This window comes from Furipterus horrens, unplaced genomic scaffold (genome assembly GCF_987537825.1).
Source record: "Furipterus horrens unplaced genomic scaffold, mFurHor1.1.pri manual_scaffold_11, whole genome shotgun sequence".
In the NCBI taxonomy this organism is placed as follows: Eukaryota; Metazoa; Chordata; class Mammalia; order Chiroptera; family Furipteridae; genus Furipterus; species Furipterus horrens.
This window is the reverse complement of record NW_028327181.1, coordinates 70,408,302-70,426,888: the sequence shown is the minus strand read 5'-3', so window position 1 is coordinate 70,426,888 and position 18,587 is coordinate 70,408,302. Positions and strand designations below refer to the sequence as shown.

At 41.8% G+C, this 18,587-nt stretch overlaps 1 protein-coding gene across 1 annotated transcript in view; it reads left to right on the top strand.

The window, feature by feature from the left end:
* Window positions 1-18,587, top strand: part of AKAP1 (A-kinase anchoring protein 1) — a 59,647-nt gene that overhangs the window by 2,314 nt on the left and 38,746 nt on the right. The window lies entirely within an intron of this gene.

The following is an 18,587-nucleotide window of genomic DNA, read 5'->3' as shown; positions in this document are numbered from 1 at the left end:
TTATCTCCTTATTTTTAGAACTAGTGAGGGTCTAAAGGAGTCATGTAAAATTTCTAGTTGTACTTTATATGCGACAGTATGTGCCATGGTGGCACTTGGTAGTTTGGGCCTTCATAAAGATAATGGGATATAGTTCTCATGAATGTCAAAGGTCTACTATGGATACAATAGACAATGTATTGAACTAATTTCTGCTACAACTTTATGGAAAATGTAAAGTGACTACTTGGTATGTATCTTGTGGACAGACAGTAGTTATCTTTTATCTGGCGCTTACTATGTACTGTACATTCCGTTATACACTCTATAAACCTCCCATTTGAGCTCCACATTTTTTATCAGCCATCATACATGTGAGAAAAAATGGCTCAGAAGGGTTAAGTAACTTGCCCAGGGTCACAGAGCTAGCAAGGGGCAGAGTCTGTGTATGTTTAGGCTGACTAGGAAGCTTGGGCTTCTGTGAAGCAGATATTGTCGTTGGTTACAGAATGGGTTATTTGGGAAGCATGGGTTATGATGGGGGTGAGAATGGAAAAGTTTATTGGGGAGTGATACTCATGGACAGATAAGACTCTAGTGAAGACCTGTTAAAGTCTCTGCCAGCCCAGCATGGGGCCTGAAGCAAAGACCGCCCATCAGACAGGTCACGTGTTGGGCAGAGATGACTGGGCCCTAGACCCACTATCTCAGCTCACCCATCGGCTGAGGAGAACACTCCAAGAAGAGCATGATGTCAGCTTAAGATCTGGGCTGAACCCCAAAGACTGTCAGTGAACTGTACTCCTTGTATGTGGGCAGGAGTCCATCTTTAAAGGGAATCAGAACAGTGCACCTTCTCACCTGCCACATGGTCTGAAAATTGCCAGCACTCCTTTCTTTCAAGGAAAGGCAATGCATTAAGTTATCCATTGCTATGTAACAAATTGTCCCAAAATGTAGTACCTTAACATAATAAACATTTGTTATCTCCCAGCTTCAGGGCAGGGGGGTGGGACACGGTTCAAGAATCTAGGCAGGGCTGAACTGGGATTCTCTGACTGAAGGTCTTACAGGAAGTTGTAGTCAAGCTGTGACTGGGGCTGCTGTCTCATCTGAAGGCTCAGCTGGGGTAGGAATACACTTCGAAGCTCCCATTACATGGACTTATCCACAGAACTGTGACACAGAAGCCTAGCAACCCAAGAGACAGTAAGAAAGGTGACTCCAAGTAGAAGTCACAGCCTTTTATAGTCTAATCTTGGAAGTGACATGCTATCACTTCTGCCTCGTTCTATTTGCTAGAAGCAAGCCAATAAATCCAGTCCATACTCAGGGGATATACAAGTACAAGTATACCAGGAAGTGGGGATCATTGGTGGCCAGTTTAGAGGCTGCCCACCAGAGGCAGGTGCCTATTCAAATAAGCAACACGGATAACAATAATAATTTTAGCTATACTTGTTGTGAATCATCATCTTACCACAACTCCTTTATTCACCCACTTCATCAGGTTCATCAGGTACCAGGCCCTCTTGAACTGCTCAGAATAGAATGAATGACAAATGAAGTACACGCCCTGCTCTTGAGGAGCTCACACCAGAGGCATCGTTTGTTTCAATTAGGCAAAGAAGTCACACAGTTTGTAAGTAAAGCGGTTGAGCTAGGAGGCCAAAGCTGGCCTGTGTGACTTCAAGGCCAGTTATTTTGGCGAAGACCACATACTCTAGAATCCACAAGGCTGAAAATGTTACTAGTCTAAGAACAACCGTGAGGTGGGAACAAGTCACAAAGAATACACACACTATAATTTCATTTATATGAAGTTCAAAAACAGGGGCTTTGTTCAGCATGCACAAATAGCAGTGACACTAATAAAAAAGTAAGGAAATTATTTCTACAGGTTAGGATAGCGGCCCTCTGGAGTAGGAGGGAAATGTGATGTGGGAGCGGCTTCTGGGAGGGTGAGTGCTCTTCAAGACGTGGTGGCTGGTTATGGGGTATTCAATTTATAATGGTGCATTAAAATGCACATATGTGTTTCATTTACTGTTCTGTACGTATGGCATAGCTCACAATAAATAAAGCTACAGTGAAAACAATTGTGTCAAATGGGATGCTCTTTGCTAGGTGCAGGCACATGTGATCGCAGGAAAAGAGCTCTTTTTTCAGAGACGCCAGGAGCATCAGGTCTTTTGCCCTCGGCAGATCTCCCAAACATCGACTTTGCAGTCTGGCTCACCAATCTGTTCTAAAGGCATGTCACACCCAAAATAAACGCTGAGGAAGACCGTGCTGGGTGAGATCATGTTGCCATTTGATACAATGTGTCTGAGCAAGTTGGCTTTCTTTCTTTCCATTTCACAAAGGGCTGCTGAAGAAGGAAACCTGATTCACATTGTAACAACAGCAACTTAGATCTTTACAACCCGAAGAACAGCTTTGTACAGAAGTGCCAGAAAAAGCTCACTCCTAGTTTCCTCAAGTTCCCTTTCAGATCCTGCGGAAAAAACAGAGGAGCTTGTAGGTCCGGTTCTGCAAAGCCAGGACAGCTGCAAATACAAAAGAGGAATTCAGAAATCAGTCTCTGTTCACTGGGAGAAATGCAGTGGGGAATGGGAGATGTCCTATCTCTTTGGGGACTTGGAGCTCATTGTACCCAGTCCCACCTTGGTCAGATGGAACTTTGCTTTCTGACTTGCCAGCCTCGTAGACACTCCTAGTCCATGAAAGTTCTGTATCTAGACTTAGGGGTTGGTTACCTGAGCCCAAGGCAGGATCACATGGAGCTGAGGATGGGTAAGGGCCCAGAAGAGTGTCCATCTTCTATCAAGGGGGGAGCAGGAAGGGGAGGTGGGATTGCCAGACAGAGTATTGGAGGCCTGTTAAATTTGAATTTTATCTGAAATTCAAATCCAACTATCCAACTGAACATCCTGTTTTATTTTGTTTTTTCCTAAATTTGGCAACCTTGGGAAAGGGTGCTCAGTGTGTAGCCAAGGGAGGGACAACTGGGGCAAATAGCAATTGATAAGCTTATTTGATCTGTTTACCATCAGCATTTCTCTCCCTTTCCACAGCCCTTAGGGACATCCACCTAGTTGCAGGCTGTACACCTGCTCTGCACCAGATAATTTATAATATTAAGGAATTATTGTTGCCCTGGCTGGTGTGACTCAGTAGATTGAGTGCTGGCCTGTGAACCAAAAGGTCACCAGTTCGATTCCCAATCAGGGTACATGCCTGGTTGCAGTCCAGGTCCCCAGTTGGGGCTGTGTGAGAGGCAACCACACATTGATGTTTCTCTCCCTCTCTTTCTCCTCTCTTCCCCTCTTTCTAAAAATGAATAAAATATTTTTTAAAAAAGATAAAAATATAAGACAATAAGAAAAAAAGAAGAAAATTCCAAATGAGATGTTTTGGAGTTTCTCAATAGGGGAGAGTTGTTTAAAAACAAAAAATACCCAACAACAACAAAAAACCATCGGGCTTAGCTTTGCATGAGATAACTGAATCACTGGGGAAAAATATCATTATCTGGAAGGATTCTATGTTCAGTTTTTCTCTACATGACTTCAAATTCTCATTGTACATTAATGGAAAAAAAGAAAAAAGAAACTCTGAAAAAGTAGGAATCAAATGGTATAGCCACTTGGAAAGACAGTTTGACAGTTTCTTACAAAGCTAACAAGTCTTTCCATATATAATCCATCAATCACACTCTGGAATTTACCCAGATGAGCTGGGAACTTACGTCACACACAAACCTATACACAGCGGTTTACAGTAGTTTTATTCATAACTGTCCAAACTTGGAAGCAACCAAAATATCCTTCAATAGGTGAATGGATAAATATTCTGGTACATCCAGACGATGAAATATTATTCAGTGATAAAACTAAATGAGCCATCAAGCCAGGAAAAGACATGGAGAAACCCTAAATGCGTATTGCTAAGCCAAAGAAGTTCATTTGAAAAGGCTGCCTACCGTATGATTCTAATTGTATGACATTCTGGAAAAGACAAAAATAGAGAAGACATGGTAAAAAGATTAGTGGTTGTCAGAGGTTTAGTGGGGGTGAGATGGAGGAATGAATAAATGAAGTACAGGGGATTTTTAGAGCAGTGAAACTATCGTCTGATACTGTATGTGACATTATGCATCTGCCAAAGCCCATATAACTGTCACACAGAAAATGAGGCTTAATGTAAACAATGGACCTCAGTTAATAATAATGTATTAATATTGATTCATTAATTGTAACAACTGTATCACACTGATACTAGATGTTAATGAGAAGGGAAAGTGTGTATGGTGGAGCATATGGAAATTCTCTGTACTTTCTGCTCGATTTCTCTGTAAGCCTAAAGACTCTTCAAAAAAAAAAGTCTGCTTATTTTTAAAAAAATAAGGAGAAAAGCAAAATAAGGAAAAAGGGGGGGTTACTGGAGGTAGAAGAGGGTATAGGGGGAATAAATGGTGATGGAAAAATATTTTTAAGATTTTATTTATTTACTTTTTAGAGAGAGGGGAAGGGAGGGAGAAAGAGGGAGAGGGACATCGATATGCAAGAGAAACATAGACCAGCTGCCACTTGCATGCCCCCAACTGGGCACCTGGCCCATAATGCAGGCATGTGCCCTGATGGGGAATCGAACCGGTGACCCTTCAGTCCACAGGCCAGCACTTAATCCACTGAGCTACACCAGCCAGGGCAAAAAAAAAAAAAAAAAAAAAAAAAAATTAATGAATTAATTTTTAAAAAGAAAGAAAAATCCAAATTAGATGTTTTCAATTTCTCCATAAGGGAAAGTTATTAGGGGAAAAAAATCATTGCTATAAGATTTGGTTGAGATAACTATGAATGGCTGGAAGAGAATAGTTACCACCTAGAAGGATTTTACATTTTACATTTCCTCTGATTCCATTCTCATTGCACATTAATGAGAAAAACTGAAGTCCTAAAAAAGTAGAAAAAGACAGACAAAAACACAGGATGATATTTCTGTGCAAATGTGCCTTCCAATTTTTCTCTCTTTGTTTTGTCCAGTAGCATCTTTTTCACATAACCATCCTGTTATTGCCTCCTGCCCCTCTGGTTCCAAGAGAAGTTGGCCCAGAGTCACAAAGGATGGGGCATGCAAGAAAGCCCTCCGAAAATTTGATGAGATGGAACTTTGAAATATTAATCCAGACACACTTAACAACCACTGCTGATCTGGCTGGGCATTGCCTTGGTGGAAGCTGGGATACTATGCTGTTAGAAACCTTTCCCCCACAGCGGCGGCCTCAGTTTTAATTGCTTCTTAACCGTTGGGAACTAGCTTCCCTGTGAAGTGTCTGAGAGGACACACCCAGTTCACCTGCTTCGGCTTGCTGTGAAAGTGAGTTTCTGCCTGAACTCTGCCTGGGAACTGTCGGGAGGAAGAACAGGTCATGGTTAACTCGAGGGTGCTCCCAAGTGGCTGTGGACCAGCAAGGGTCCCCTGCAGAGACAGACAAAATGCATAAGCCAAACTGGAATTAGGTAAGTGTCAGTACAGAATCCCTGCCTGGAACTTCCACTAGTGGGCTGGAAATGCCAGCATCACGGGGAACACCAGGAGCTTATAGTCAAAAGCATCATTATGCTTGATCAAAAACTGGACACTAATATTGTTTTATAAGAACACCATACATCATAGAAGAACACTGTTGGTCTCCGTTGAATACTATTTTTGTTTTGCTGTTTATTCAGTCTTTAAAAAAATATGTTTATTGAGTTTTTAGAGAGAAAGGAAGTGGGAGAGAAATATCGATTGGTTGCTTCCCATACATGCCCTGGCAGGGGGTCAAACATGCAAATCAGGTATGTGCCCTGACCAGGAATCAAACCTCCAACCTTTTAGAGTATAGGATGACGTTCTAACCAACTGAGTCACATCAGCCAGGTAGCCAGTCTCTTAAAAATGAATTGCAGCCCTGGCTGGTGTGGCTCAGTGGATTGAGTGCTGGCCTGTGAACCGAAAGGTCACTGGTTTGATTTTGGTTACGGCACATGCCTGGGTTGTGGGCCAGGTCCCCAGCTGGGGGCATGTGAGAAGCAGCCAGTCAATGTTCTCTCACACATCAATGTTTCTCTCCCTCCCTTCCCCTCTCCCTAAAAATAAATAAAATCTAAAAATGAATTGTAAGTAGTCCATGAGCATTTTTTGTGTGCAAGCGATGTTTCACTTTGGTCAAGAACCTGTTTCTAAACTCAGATACCTTAACTGGTCAAAACTGATCTTGAGGATTGATTGTGAAACTGTCACAGCAGGAACAAAATATTTGTTTTTGGATTTAGGATATAAAAACACATGAAAGCTATTTCTACAATTTCATTCTCCAGCTAAAATAATTTTGCTGTAAAATTAAATACTAAATTATCTGCCATGCTCATTCAGTGGAAAAACTGTAATCATTAATTTGAATTGAATTGCATTTTCAAGGGACCTTTTTACGCTGTCAGAAGGATGTGACAGATACTTTTCAGGATCACTATCTAATAAGCATAGTAAAGCTTAGAGGTTTTTAGTTTTCGCATTTATTTGCAGCTTTTGTAAATGTAATTTTCTTTATATGTTAATGGACAGGCCAGACTTGCATTTGGCTTTGAGTCATGACTTATGGATAATTCTTTTTTTTTATGGTTCTCATTGCATGATCAATAATGAAGTCTTCGTTTCTGAAAGAATATGAAGTGTCAGGGATTTCATCTGTGGTTTTCAAATTGTGGGTTGGAAGATTTCTTTTTTTGTTCATTTTCATTGGATTAGTAATGAAATCTTTATTAAATAGTTTGAAAGTCCTATCTGTAAATTGTATGTGGGTCATGCTCAGCAGAAGTCTGCTCACTTTCATTGTTTCCAGTTTTTTGAAATTTAAGCAGACTGCTTTTTACTTCTCCGAGTTCCACTTCTCTATTTCCTGTCTCTGTGATGATCTTGACTTGTACTCATTTTCAAAATTATTTAAATGAAGCTGAAATTTATATCTACATTTTTTTTAAACTGACATCTTATTAACTTTTTCATTAAAATTCATAATTCTAGCATTCAGTATCCATCTGGTTGCCAGTGCATAATTATTTGTCCACCTAATTTTCAATTCATAGGCTATTTCATGATTATTGCATCTAGACCTACATATACCCAAATTTAAGGGTAATATGAGTTACTTAATGTCACAAAATATTTTTGACTGTCACTTGCAACTGTTGCAAACAGCAGAACCATGTACCGCTGGGAAATACCTCCTGTACAAGAATCTATTCTGAGAGGAAGGATTTGACAAGTTAATTGGTTTGTCTTCTTTTCTTAACTCCTTCCTCCTCCTAGCACTTTGAAGCAGTGTCTTGCTCTATGTTAGCAGCAGCACAGCCCACAAAGCTTCATGGCCTTCGGTCTCAGTCCTTTTCTGTTTCAAGAACTTAGGGCTAGAAAATGTCACAAAGCAAGTTCTTGAGACCTGAACAGAGCAAATTGTAAAAAAACCAGACTGCGCTGTGCCAGCACTGAGTGCTAAATCCCAGCTGACAGGCACCGTACAGTTCTCAGTATACCTGTCTGTCGTGTTCATAATATGTGGGGTCTTCCAAAGCTCAAAGCCTGGGCCCCTCCTGTCTGGGCCACTTTGGATGTTGTCTTAGGGACTCGTGAGAGATCTGTGGAGAGTGATTCCTGGCATACTGAAGGCGGGGGTGCGCGTGGGGGTGAGGATTTGGGAGAGAGGGCAGATTTCCCACTAGGCCAATGAAGCTTAATCTTCATGTCCCTTCATGTGCACAGATTGCTCCAAGACCTATGCCTGATTCTGTGGGGTTTTTGTTTGTTTGTTTGTTTTTTACTTAAAGTAGGCCTCCAGCCCACAAACTAAGTTTGAAAAACTTAAGGGCCCTGGCTGGGTACCTCAGTCAGTTATAGTGTTGCCCCTGATGCACCAAGGTTGAGGGTTCAATTCCTGATCAGGGTACATACAAGAATCAACCAATAAATGCATCAAGAAGTGGAACAACAATTCGATGCCCCCCCATTCCTTCCTCTTTCTCTCTAAAATCAGTAAGTAAAAATTAAAAAGAAAAATTTAAGGTACAATGTCAGGGCCCAATCCAGGCAGTTTCAGGTCCCCTTCTAACAGTGTCCTGTAGTGCTCAGCGGGAAGCAGAGGCGTATGAGCTGGAAGAGCAAGATTCATCCGACCTCCAGAGTAGCGCTGATCAACAGAGATGCAATGTAAGTCACGTGTAAGTTAAAATTTTGTAGATGCTACGTTTGAACAAGTAAACATAAATAGGTGAAAGTAATTATAATATACTTTATTTAACCCAATGTACCCAAAATATTAAGGAAGGCCCTAAAATCTGGTGCATAACCCTGGCTGGTGTGGCTCAGTGGGCTGAGTGACAGCCTACAAATCAAAGGGTTGCTGGTTCAATTCCTGGTCAGGGCACATGCCTGGGTTGTGGGCCAGGTCCCCAGTTGGGAGCATGTGACAGGCAACTGACTGATGTTTCTCTTTCTTCCACCCTTCTTCCCTCTCTAAAAATAAATAAGAATAAAATCTGGTGCGTATTTTACACTTGTAGCACATCTCAATTCAGACTAGCCACATTTTAGTTGCTCAATAACTGCATGTGGCTACTAGTGGCTACCATGTTGGCAGCACAGCTCTTGAGAACCCATCCCTCTCTACCTTCCAGTCAGCGCCTGCTTGGGCGCTGTGTTAGTTTCCTGTTGCTGCTGTAACAAGTCATCTCAAATTTAGTGGCATAAGAGAGCACAAAAGTATTTTCTCACAGTTCTGGAGGTGAGAAGCCCAAAATGGGTCTTATTGGGCTAAGATGTCGGTCAGGCTGCTACCTTGCTTTTCCTAGCTTCTAGAGGCTGTCCGCATTCCTCGGCTCATGGTTCCACATCACTCCAGCTTCTGGTTCCACAGTCACATCTCCTTCTCCGCCTGTAACCCTCTTGCAACCCTCTCATAAGGGCCTTTTTGATTATGTTGAGAAATTACAGATAGTCCAGGATCTCATTAATCTCCCCTATCTCAAGATCCTTCACTTAATGACATCTGCCAAGTCCCATTTTCCATGTGAGATAGCATATTCACAGGTTCTGAGAATTAAGATGTTGATACCTTTGAAATGGGATTATTTGGCTTTACTGCAGGTGCTTAGGAGACGCTGAGTCTTCAAGGGAAAGCTGCTAGGGCCTCTAGTCAAAACAGGGTCAGGAAGAGAAGGAATGGCCCTCTTTTGTCCAGAGTAAGAGCAAAAATGAGATGGTGAAATATTAGGGGATCACCTTGTAAAATATGTGACTATCTAACCTCTATGCTGTACACCTAAAATGAATACAAAAGAATATTGAATGTGAACTATAATTGAAAAAGAGAGAGAGAAAAAGAGCTTTGACTGGTGTGGCTGAGTTGTTTGCGTATCATCCCGTAAACCAAAGGGTTGCTGGTTCAGTTCCCAGTTAGGGCACATGCCTGGGTTGTGGGTTCGGTTCCTGGTTAGGGCATGTACAAAAAGGCAACAGATTGATGGTTCTCTCCCTCTCTTTCTTCCTCTCTTGCCCCTTCTCTGAAATCAATGTGCATATCCTTGGGTGAGGATTAAAAACAATAAAAGAATGAGCTGAAATTACATAGGAGGAAATCTGGGGGAAGCTAAAGGTGTTGAGTCTTTGGGGAGAAACCTGGCTCAAGGTCATCCCACCCAGCAGGATTCCCCCCTTTTTTTGCAATTTATGGAACTTGTCACAGTTATAAGTCCTAGAACAGAACTTCTCTTCCAAGGATCATATCTGTTCCACAACACCACCTCCCTCACTATCTGCAACATACACACACAGCCCCAGTGCACACACTGGAGGCAGAACTCTCATGATGTGGTAGAGTGGATCATTTAAAAATTAAAATATTCATTGAATGAAAAATAAATATATATTTTATTTTCTTGAAGGAATACTATTAAAATGGGACAGTGGGCTCCCAACCAAGGAATCAGCACACAATAAACAAGAGATATGGTAAAAATGCATCCTAAGAGAAAAGATTAGAAAATCTGTAATCACTTAAACAATAAGAGTGTGCCGCTCCAACCTCTATCAAATGGACTTAAATCTATGCTACACAATGATTACATAAGGTGTCCAATGAGCCTAAAAGTGCCTTGAATCAAACATTTGAACCACAGCCTAATTTGAGGGCTATAATGTGGTCAATGATAATTTTGCTCAACTTGTTAGAGTTTAGAATGGCACATCTGAGATGATTTAATGACCCAAGACATCTCACAGATGCCTGTATTTTCTCCTGGTCTATCTCCCTGGAGCAAGCAGACGTATTTAAAACTGCTTCCATGAGTCAATACATCCAGTGCTTCATGCGTTATTGGCAATCTGGTCACCCTAGCTAACCTGGTCCAGAGCATTGAGGACACAAGGTGCACCGAAAAGGGTGGAGACCTGGAACTTGACACGCCCAGCCAGGGTATGCCCTGGGAAGGCAGCTCACGGTGTGGGTGCTGGGAGGCTGTCCAGTTTGGCAGGCAGTGCAAGGAATCTGTGGAGCAAGTCAACGATGATAAGCAGTTGTTTCATATAACAGGAGGCATAATGTGACAAGAGGTGGTTAGAGGGTAGCAACAGAGCAGGTAATAAATTATCACCCTTTGCATTGTTGGTGCCACAATCACTACTTAAAATACTTCTGAGTGACCCCAAAGATCCGTGACATGGAGTCACTTGTCATTTTGCCAGGACAAACATCTTAAACATCTGAGCACATGGGACTAGTTGCGTGAATGATCAGTATTCCATTTCCTGCGACATGACTATGGTTCTTTGATAATAGTTGGGCATGCAGAACATTTTTCAGGTGATTAAAAATTAACATTAACAATAATTACAGTGTTCCCCCCCCCCCCCTTGGAAAATAAAAACAGCTGCTGATGAGAAAGCTGAAGAGAAATTCAGTCAGAAAATGAAATATAACTGAATGTCAAATTCAGTTGTGCTGGGCTCTAACCAAAAAGAAGAAGGAGAAGAAGGAGAAGGAGAAGAAGGAGGGGGGAGGGGGGAAGAAGATGAAGAAGAAAAATGAGGAGGAGGAGGAGAAGAAGAAGGAGAAACTGAAGAAGCTGGGTATGGCACAAAAATTGGTCATCAAAGGAGAGTTCAATATTTGTGAAAGTTGAAAAGGAAGTGAATATGTGATGTGAAGCTATGCACAACAAGCAGATGACTCTTTGATTCTGGATAACAGTGACCTGGACAAACAACAGAAAGGTTCAAATTGCCTTGGAAGTCCCTTACCGGACAGACCAGTTGGTTGGAGTGCCATCCCAAAGTCCCAGGGTTGCGGGTTTGATCCCTGGTCATGGCACATACAAGAGTCAACCAATGAAGGCATGAACAAGTGGAACAAATCAATGTCTCTCTCTCTCTCTCACCTTCAAATCAATAAAAAAAATTGTAAGTTAGAATTTGTCCTAAAGGATAGAGCCTACAGATTTGGGAGGAAGATTGAGGGTTCTCAGTTATAGAGAAGAGGGCTGCAGAGCTAGGAACTAGGAAGCATGAGAGAAAAATTGCCCAATGAGAAGAGTAACTGGAAGCTCAGGACCAGACTGTAGCAGAACCCTTGGTTAACTGACATGCTGTAGCATCTTCTTCCCCTTCTTTACTGGAGAACCTCTACATGAAGTGGCTGCTTGGATAAAGGTTAGGGCAATTTGTACCATGTCAGTTTTGATAAGTTGGGATCTACATTTCCCAGACTCTCTTTTCCTATATGGTAGGAGCTGGTGTGAAGAGGAATTTCCATGAGGTGGAATTTCCATGAAGGTGAATGGCCAGAAGCCATAACAGATAGATGCAGGGCGCCCGTGGGTTCCAGCTCGTCCACATTCTTCTCTGCTCCTGATCCACCCATTCTTATCAATTGCTGACCCTGTTGACTGACGGTGGCCCCCCAGCTCACTGTCAGATGCCTGACAGGAATTCACAGAGGCAGCAGCTACCCAGAGGCACAGCTTCCCACTGCTCTCCCATGAGCCTTGCCTTAGCCGTCCCTTCTCAGCACTGGATGTGCCTAGCTTCTCGGACTGACCAAATGGTGACCTCTCCTCTGATCCCCATCTCTACTCCTGGTCCTTCATTTCCCCAGCTCCTCCCACAACTGGGTAAGTTAAATTCCTTATCCCATAACTTGTAGTGTTTCTGCTTCCTTGTATTACTAATAGCCTGTGTAGACTCTTGGGAAATAGAAGCACGGAGGCTTCCACATGCTTACTTATTGTGAAGATTCTTTGATTGCAAGAGGCAGAAAGCCATACTGCACTAAATCAAACAAAAAAGGGGACTTTTATTGGCTGATATCTTCAACCCGTGGACGTGCAGGGGTGATCGGAGCCAGGGGTTCAAAAACTATCAGCCTCTTATCTTTTCTGTTATTTTTCTGTCAGCTTTATTCTCTCCTCTATTGGGAAAGATTGATCAGCCCAGCCTTAGGTATGTGTCCACCACCTACCTGGTCCAATCACAGGCCAGAGGCATTATAATTGACCCAGCCTGGATGACTTGCTCACCTCTGTGACTTGGAGTTGAGTCCATTTTGAGAGGAAATGTAGCACAAATGTGACCACTGGCAGTATTGTTGTGAGCCAGGAAGCTACCCTCATTTATATAGGCACCCCATTTAGTAAATTAAATTGGGCACTTTGAACATAAGAAAAGCCTTTTCTAGTTAAGGTTTTCAAGATATATGTAGTGGTTGGAAGACAGAAATAAATTACATAGGCTGCTCATAGAACCTGATGTTACACTAATATGCTTAAAGACCTTTTTGCACTTTCCTGGAAACCTTATGAACAACCCACCAGGCCATCTTTAGATGGAGCTCCAAAGCATGTCTTTCTGGAGGCTTGCTAACACAGGTAGAAGACATTCTGACAATGAAAGAGCTGATACCTTCTTTGTTTTTGGACATTACAAGAAAAGAAAGGATAAAAGGATAAGAAGAGAAATGTAAGTCTTAAATAGGAAGCAAAGATAGTGAAAGATGGTGATGAAATGGGGTCCAAAGTGAGGGTACCCTGGAAACCCCCACAGCTCACGGTTGGGGGATGGGGAAGGGGATGATATGGCATTTAAGATCGTTTGCATAACTATGGCAAGTCTTTCCTCAAGAGAGGCTGTTCTGCCAGCTGGGTAAAAGGTCTATGTGACTTTCAGAATGTATGGTGCCGAGTATGAGGTCACATAGGAAGCTCCGGGTCAGGATTTAAAATAAGGGTGGTCTGAAAGAGGAGGAAATTTTCTGCCATGCTGCCAGTAGTGAGGGAGGAGTTACGTCTGCTCCTCTGAGGATTTGGCCATGTGGCCGAGCCAGCCATGAGGGTAGCAGCCATGTGGTACCACACGGTTTTGGATTAAGAGCTGGTGTAAGAAAGAGGAGACCTGCTGGGTAACCTGCCTGAACATGAAGGCACTGCTGATGGAATTGTGGGGACCTGCCTAACCAAGCATGGATTAGTTGGAGATGCCTGGAATGCTGAACTGTGACAGGGAATGCTGAGCCACGGACTTCTGCTTTTCTGAAAGAGGGTACCTCTGACCAGCATATTCTGAAGCTGTCCTGGTTTGGCAAAGGGAGGCAGGACTATGTGTTTTTGGGTGTTTTAAAGGGAGTGGGACTTAGCGGCCAAATTCTGCCATTATTCTAAATGGGTGTAACTTTAAATAAACAACCCTTTTCCTTTTTCACCAGACTCTTGCATTGGGAGTCATGCTCCTTGGCGGTGGGCAATCAGACCCCACAGCTGTTCCAGAACAGCATAGGAGGGGTTCTGTAACGGTGACTATTACGTCTTTAACACATCGAGTCTCCCCAACCACAAACATGGTATATATTTGCTCCATTTGTTTAGTGTTGCGGACTCCGCCCAGCGGTGTCCACATCATTGTGGATGTGACAAACAAAATCACACGACTGCACTAATCTGGTGGAGAAAAGGGACAGAATGGCCACTCTTAAGTCAGTGAGAGTGCCATGGCCCTTGCCTGGACAGGCTTTTATTCCTTTCTGGGCAGATCACATCAAACAAAGTTACAAATCTCTTTGCTAAGGTTGCTTTAGATGGTTGTTGTTTACATATAATAAAGAAAAGAATAGTGTGCATGTAAGGAAATGATGAGGATGGGAGATCTGGCCACATCCTGTCCTTAAAACAGTTCAGAATAGAGCTTGAGAAGTTACTTTAAACTTATACATTAAACATCTGTTATTTTTCAGCTCAGGGTGAGGAAGTCTTTTAGCAAAAGCAAGCTTTTAAGCAGTATAGATACAATGCAAGCCCGATTCCCACGGGAAAGCTGATCTGCGAGACTGGCTGGTGTGTGCTGCTTCCTGCCTGCCAGTTTTCCAAACCAGGGCTGAGCTACGTTCGCCATTGCCATGCAGACCGGTCCCCTATAGTTCAGGGTGTCCTTTTTTTGTATTTTAATAAAGACTAAGTTTTCTCTGTAGATGTTTTGACCATATTTAATTTGATGCCCTAGGTGTTGTAGAATAGAGATTTTAGTCCCATTATAAGTGGTATTTTTAAAATTAAGTTTTGTTTGCTATTGGTGTATAGAAAAGCACTTTTTTTTTTTTTTTTCAAGGATTATGTCCAGAAACTTCAGTGAATTTTCTCATTAATTCTAAGGGTTTGTCTGGAGGGGTGCTTTAATTTTCTATACATTATCTCCTAATTTTCACACAAAATTAATTTCCCTTAGGTGAAAAACTCAAATTAAGTAATGGGCCATAATACCCTGCATTAATTTTTTCTGCTTTAACAACTAGCATTATTTAGTTCTTACTAGAAATCATACGGTGAATGAAAGTGTTTTGTAAAGAGTATTCCATCGACCAAGAGAAGGTTTTCATATTTCATACTATATTCTTTTCTTGGAGATTCACAAAGGCCTTGAGAAATCTTGCAAAGAAACCTCTCTAACTTGGTTAAAGCCTGCATTCCAAACTTATTTCATCATGAAAACCTTTTTTGAAAAGTTTATTTTTATTTAAGCATAGTTGGTATATAATATTACATCGTCATATTGATTTCAGGTGTGCAATATAGTGATTTGACTTCATGGAAACCTTTTTCAAGCAATACCTTCTAGCCTTCAGATGAACTGCTTTTTACAAAGGCAATCTTTGGGAAATGATGGCCTCAGAAAACATAGTCATCGTAGAAGTGGTTAACTCCAAGATTTTCTCAAAGAATCTACTGTCTCTTTCACTATATTCTATGGGAGTTAAGCTTGGTAGAACAAGGCTCTATTTGGATTTTTATGTTTTTAGTCTTCAGTCTTTCATAATAACACTCTACAATTAATGCCAGCATTATTAAAGGAAGAAAAATGTGCATATTAAATCTAATGAAACTACCCACTACTTCTATCCTCAGGAAAGGGCCACAGCTGGTCACAGTGGGAGAACATCCTTGCAATTCCGTCAATATCTTTTGACTAACATGGAGATGAGATTTTTCTTTTCTGCTTCTATTATTCTTCCTGTTAAACCCTAGGCCATCTGCTCTTAGGCCATGCTTTCTCCTTACATTGTACAGAATCACACATGTTTATCAAAAGTGTCCATTCTGTGTTCTGGATTATGTACACAGGCTACACATTTATCAGAGTACAACTAAATACATGGAAATGGAAGAGGCCCACCAGTAAGAAAATGTTTTATTGGGGAAAAAAATGTTTTAATTATGTAAGTTTTCCTTGTATTGCTATTTCTGATCAGAGTATTTATTAGATCATTTGAAAGGGTAATGATGAATGTCTGTCTCAGTGGGTCTCACCCTGATGTACATCAAAATCATATGTGGAACTCTGAAAGAAGTTTAAATAACTGGGCCCTTTCTGGGCCCCTCTGAATTAGAATCTCCAGGGAGAGGTTTAAGTGCTTGTATTTTTAAAAGCTCTGCAATTTATTCTGGCCTTTATTTTTTAATAAACCATTTTTCTACATGGTCTTGGCTAAATCTCCTGATTTTGATTTAAAATAATATAGAATATTTTTAAAGAAAATAAGTTAATTCCAAATGTATATCCCAAACACTTACAAATTTTTTCCCCCATATATCTGGCTCTAGCTCTTGTCCATGTAAAGGAAGCTTTGAATTCTAAATTTGTGAGTTAGTATTTTATTTTTAAAATTTCCATGCTATCATATAGTGATAATGATTGTCATTTTAGGAATATATAATATTCCATCAAATATTTATTTGTATCATAATTTCTCATATTATTGAACATTTAAACTGTTTCTTTATTTTTAGTTGTTCTAAAGAAAATGGCAATGAAGAACTTGATGTGTATGGATTTTGCTTTTCTTTTGAATCAATCCCATTGGGATAATTCTCTGGAAATCTGTTCTTTATTTCTGGAAATCTGGGTCAAAGGGTATAAACGTTTTTTATGACTCTTGTTAATGATTACTAAATTGCTTCCCAAAAGGTTGAACAAATTCACAGAACTATATCCCAACTCCACGGTATTATTGCTGAGGTTTTCAGGAAAGGGCAGGCAATAAGAGAGGTCTGTTGGGTGTTCCCATGACAGATGGAAGAAAAGCATCCAGAAGTGCCAGTTTTAAGAAGAAAGGTGAGAAAGCTGATATCACCGGCAGTATTATGGCATGGCTCGACTATCTCATCTGTCATGTGCCAGCACTGTGGTTGCATTCTCTCTACTTCTCAGAATAACCCTGGCAAGTTAGGTCTTATTGCCCCTCATTTTACAGATGAGGAAAGGGTAGGGAGAGAGGTTTAATAACTTGCCCGAGGGTAACATAGCAAGTTAGTACTGAAATGAGGGTTTGAGCCCTGTGTTTTCTTGGTGCATTTCACATCATTGATTTCAGAAGCAGCCACACAATCTCACCAATTAGATACCTTCTAAGACATAAATAGGCTGTAAATTAGAATACAATATAACAAATAGGGTAGGGTTAACATGTCCACAACCCTCTTTCTCTTCTCCCATCTAGAAGTGGAATGAGGCTGCTTCCCTTGAATCTGGGCTGACCCGGTGACTTCTTTGGATCACTAGAATGCAAGCTCAGTGATGATGCCTAGGTCTGGGCCTATGTAGAGAGATCTGCCTTCCTTGCTGGAGAGGCCAAAAGGAGAGAAATAAATGCCTGGCCAGCCCAGCTGTTCCCACCATTGAAGCTGAGGCACTAACCATGTAAGTGACACCATCTTGGATCCTTCAACCGTGGTGAAGGATCCAATATATGAAGCTGAAACAAAACATTCTTATGTGCTAATAATCAGTGATTGTTTTAAGCCATTTGCAGTTTTGGGGTGTTTTGGTATGTAATAACATATCACTGAAGCAATACATTTTATTTTGGTGAACATCAAATGCAAAAGAGTTACCAATGGTACACTCAAGCTTCCCTGACTAAGAAACTTGCCATGATTTAGGATGGATAGAGCAAGCAAAGTGTTCCAAAGAGAAGGCAGGGGGTGTGTTCAGGCTGGGGAAAGTGGAAAATTTGGGTGCAGTGTCCAAGCTCCCATACTGCTATTTGCCCTGCCCCATCACTCCTAGAAGGTGGGTCACCTTGCACAATGTCTCATCCCCAGGGAATTTTCTGTCTCCCTGCAGTCATCTGAGACTTCTGGATCTTGCCGTCTCAGACCAGCCCACCTGCAATGGTGCACAGGATGGTATGCAAACAAAACAAACACTGCACAACACATTGTGAATCACACCAGAGAGGGCTCACCACAGTCTTCTTATAAAGTCCAAGCGATTCAAACTTCCAGAGACAGACACCCAGCCTGGTCCAGTGGCCTCCTGGGATGATCCCTTCTGGGCCAGGAGATACCTCCCATGGAATAAAATGAGGTAGGTAACCATCTCTTAGTTGTTTCTCTATATGCATGAGCTTGGCTATAGTTGAAGGCTCTAAGCTGGTCTTGCGGAGAACCTCATTCACCCAGCCTGAAGTGGTTTGCAGAGTTTCTTAGCCTCCATTTCCAAACTGACCTACCATTGGAAGAAGCTGGGAAGAGTGCAGAGGGCTCTGAGAAATGGCCAGCCATACTCCTACCAGCACCCACTGAGCAGACCCAGAATTAAGATCTTAAATACAGGATATAGCTGGAAAATTCCCAAGAAGTAGGTGGTGGTGATAGTGCCAGAGCCTGGGTGGTGCCTATTTGAGGCCCTTCATCATAGCTACTTGGATGGGGCCTCTGCCTGGCAAAGCCATGACATCTTGGGTCCAGAGGGGAGGAAGGGGACAGTCCCCTTTGATCACCAGCTGAATGACTCGACATTACCTTTTACCACCTGGCATCTATAGGTTCAAAAGAGAAGGGCATTATATCAGTTTCTTAGGGTTGCTGTAACAAACTACCTCCAACTGGGTGGCTTAAACAACAGAAATACATTGTCTCACATTTCTGGAGGGAAGAAATCCATAACCAAGGCATCAGCAGGGCCCCGGTTTCTCTGAGACCTTAGGGGAATCCTTCCTTGCCTCTTTCTTTCTTCTGGTGGTTTGTTGG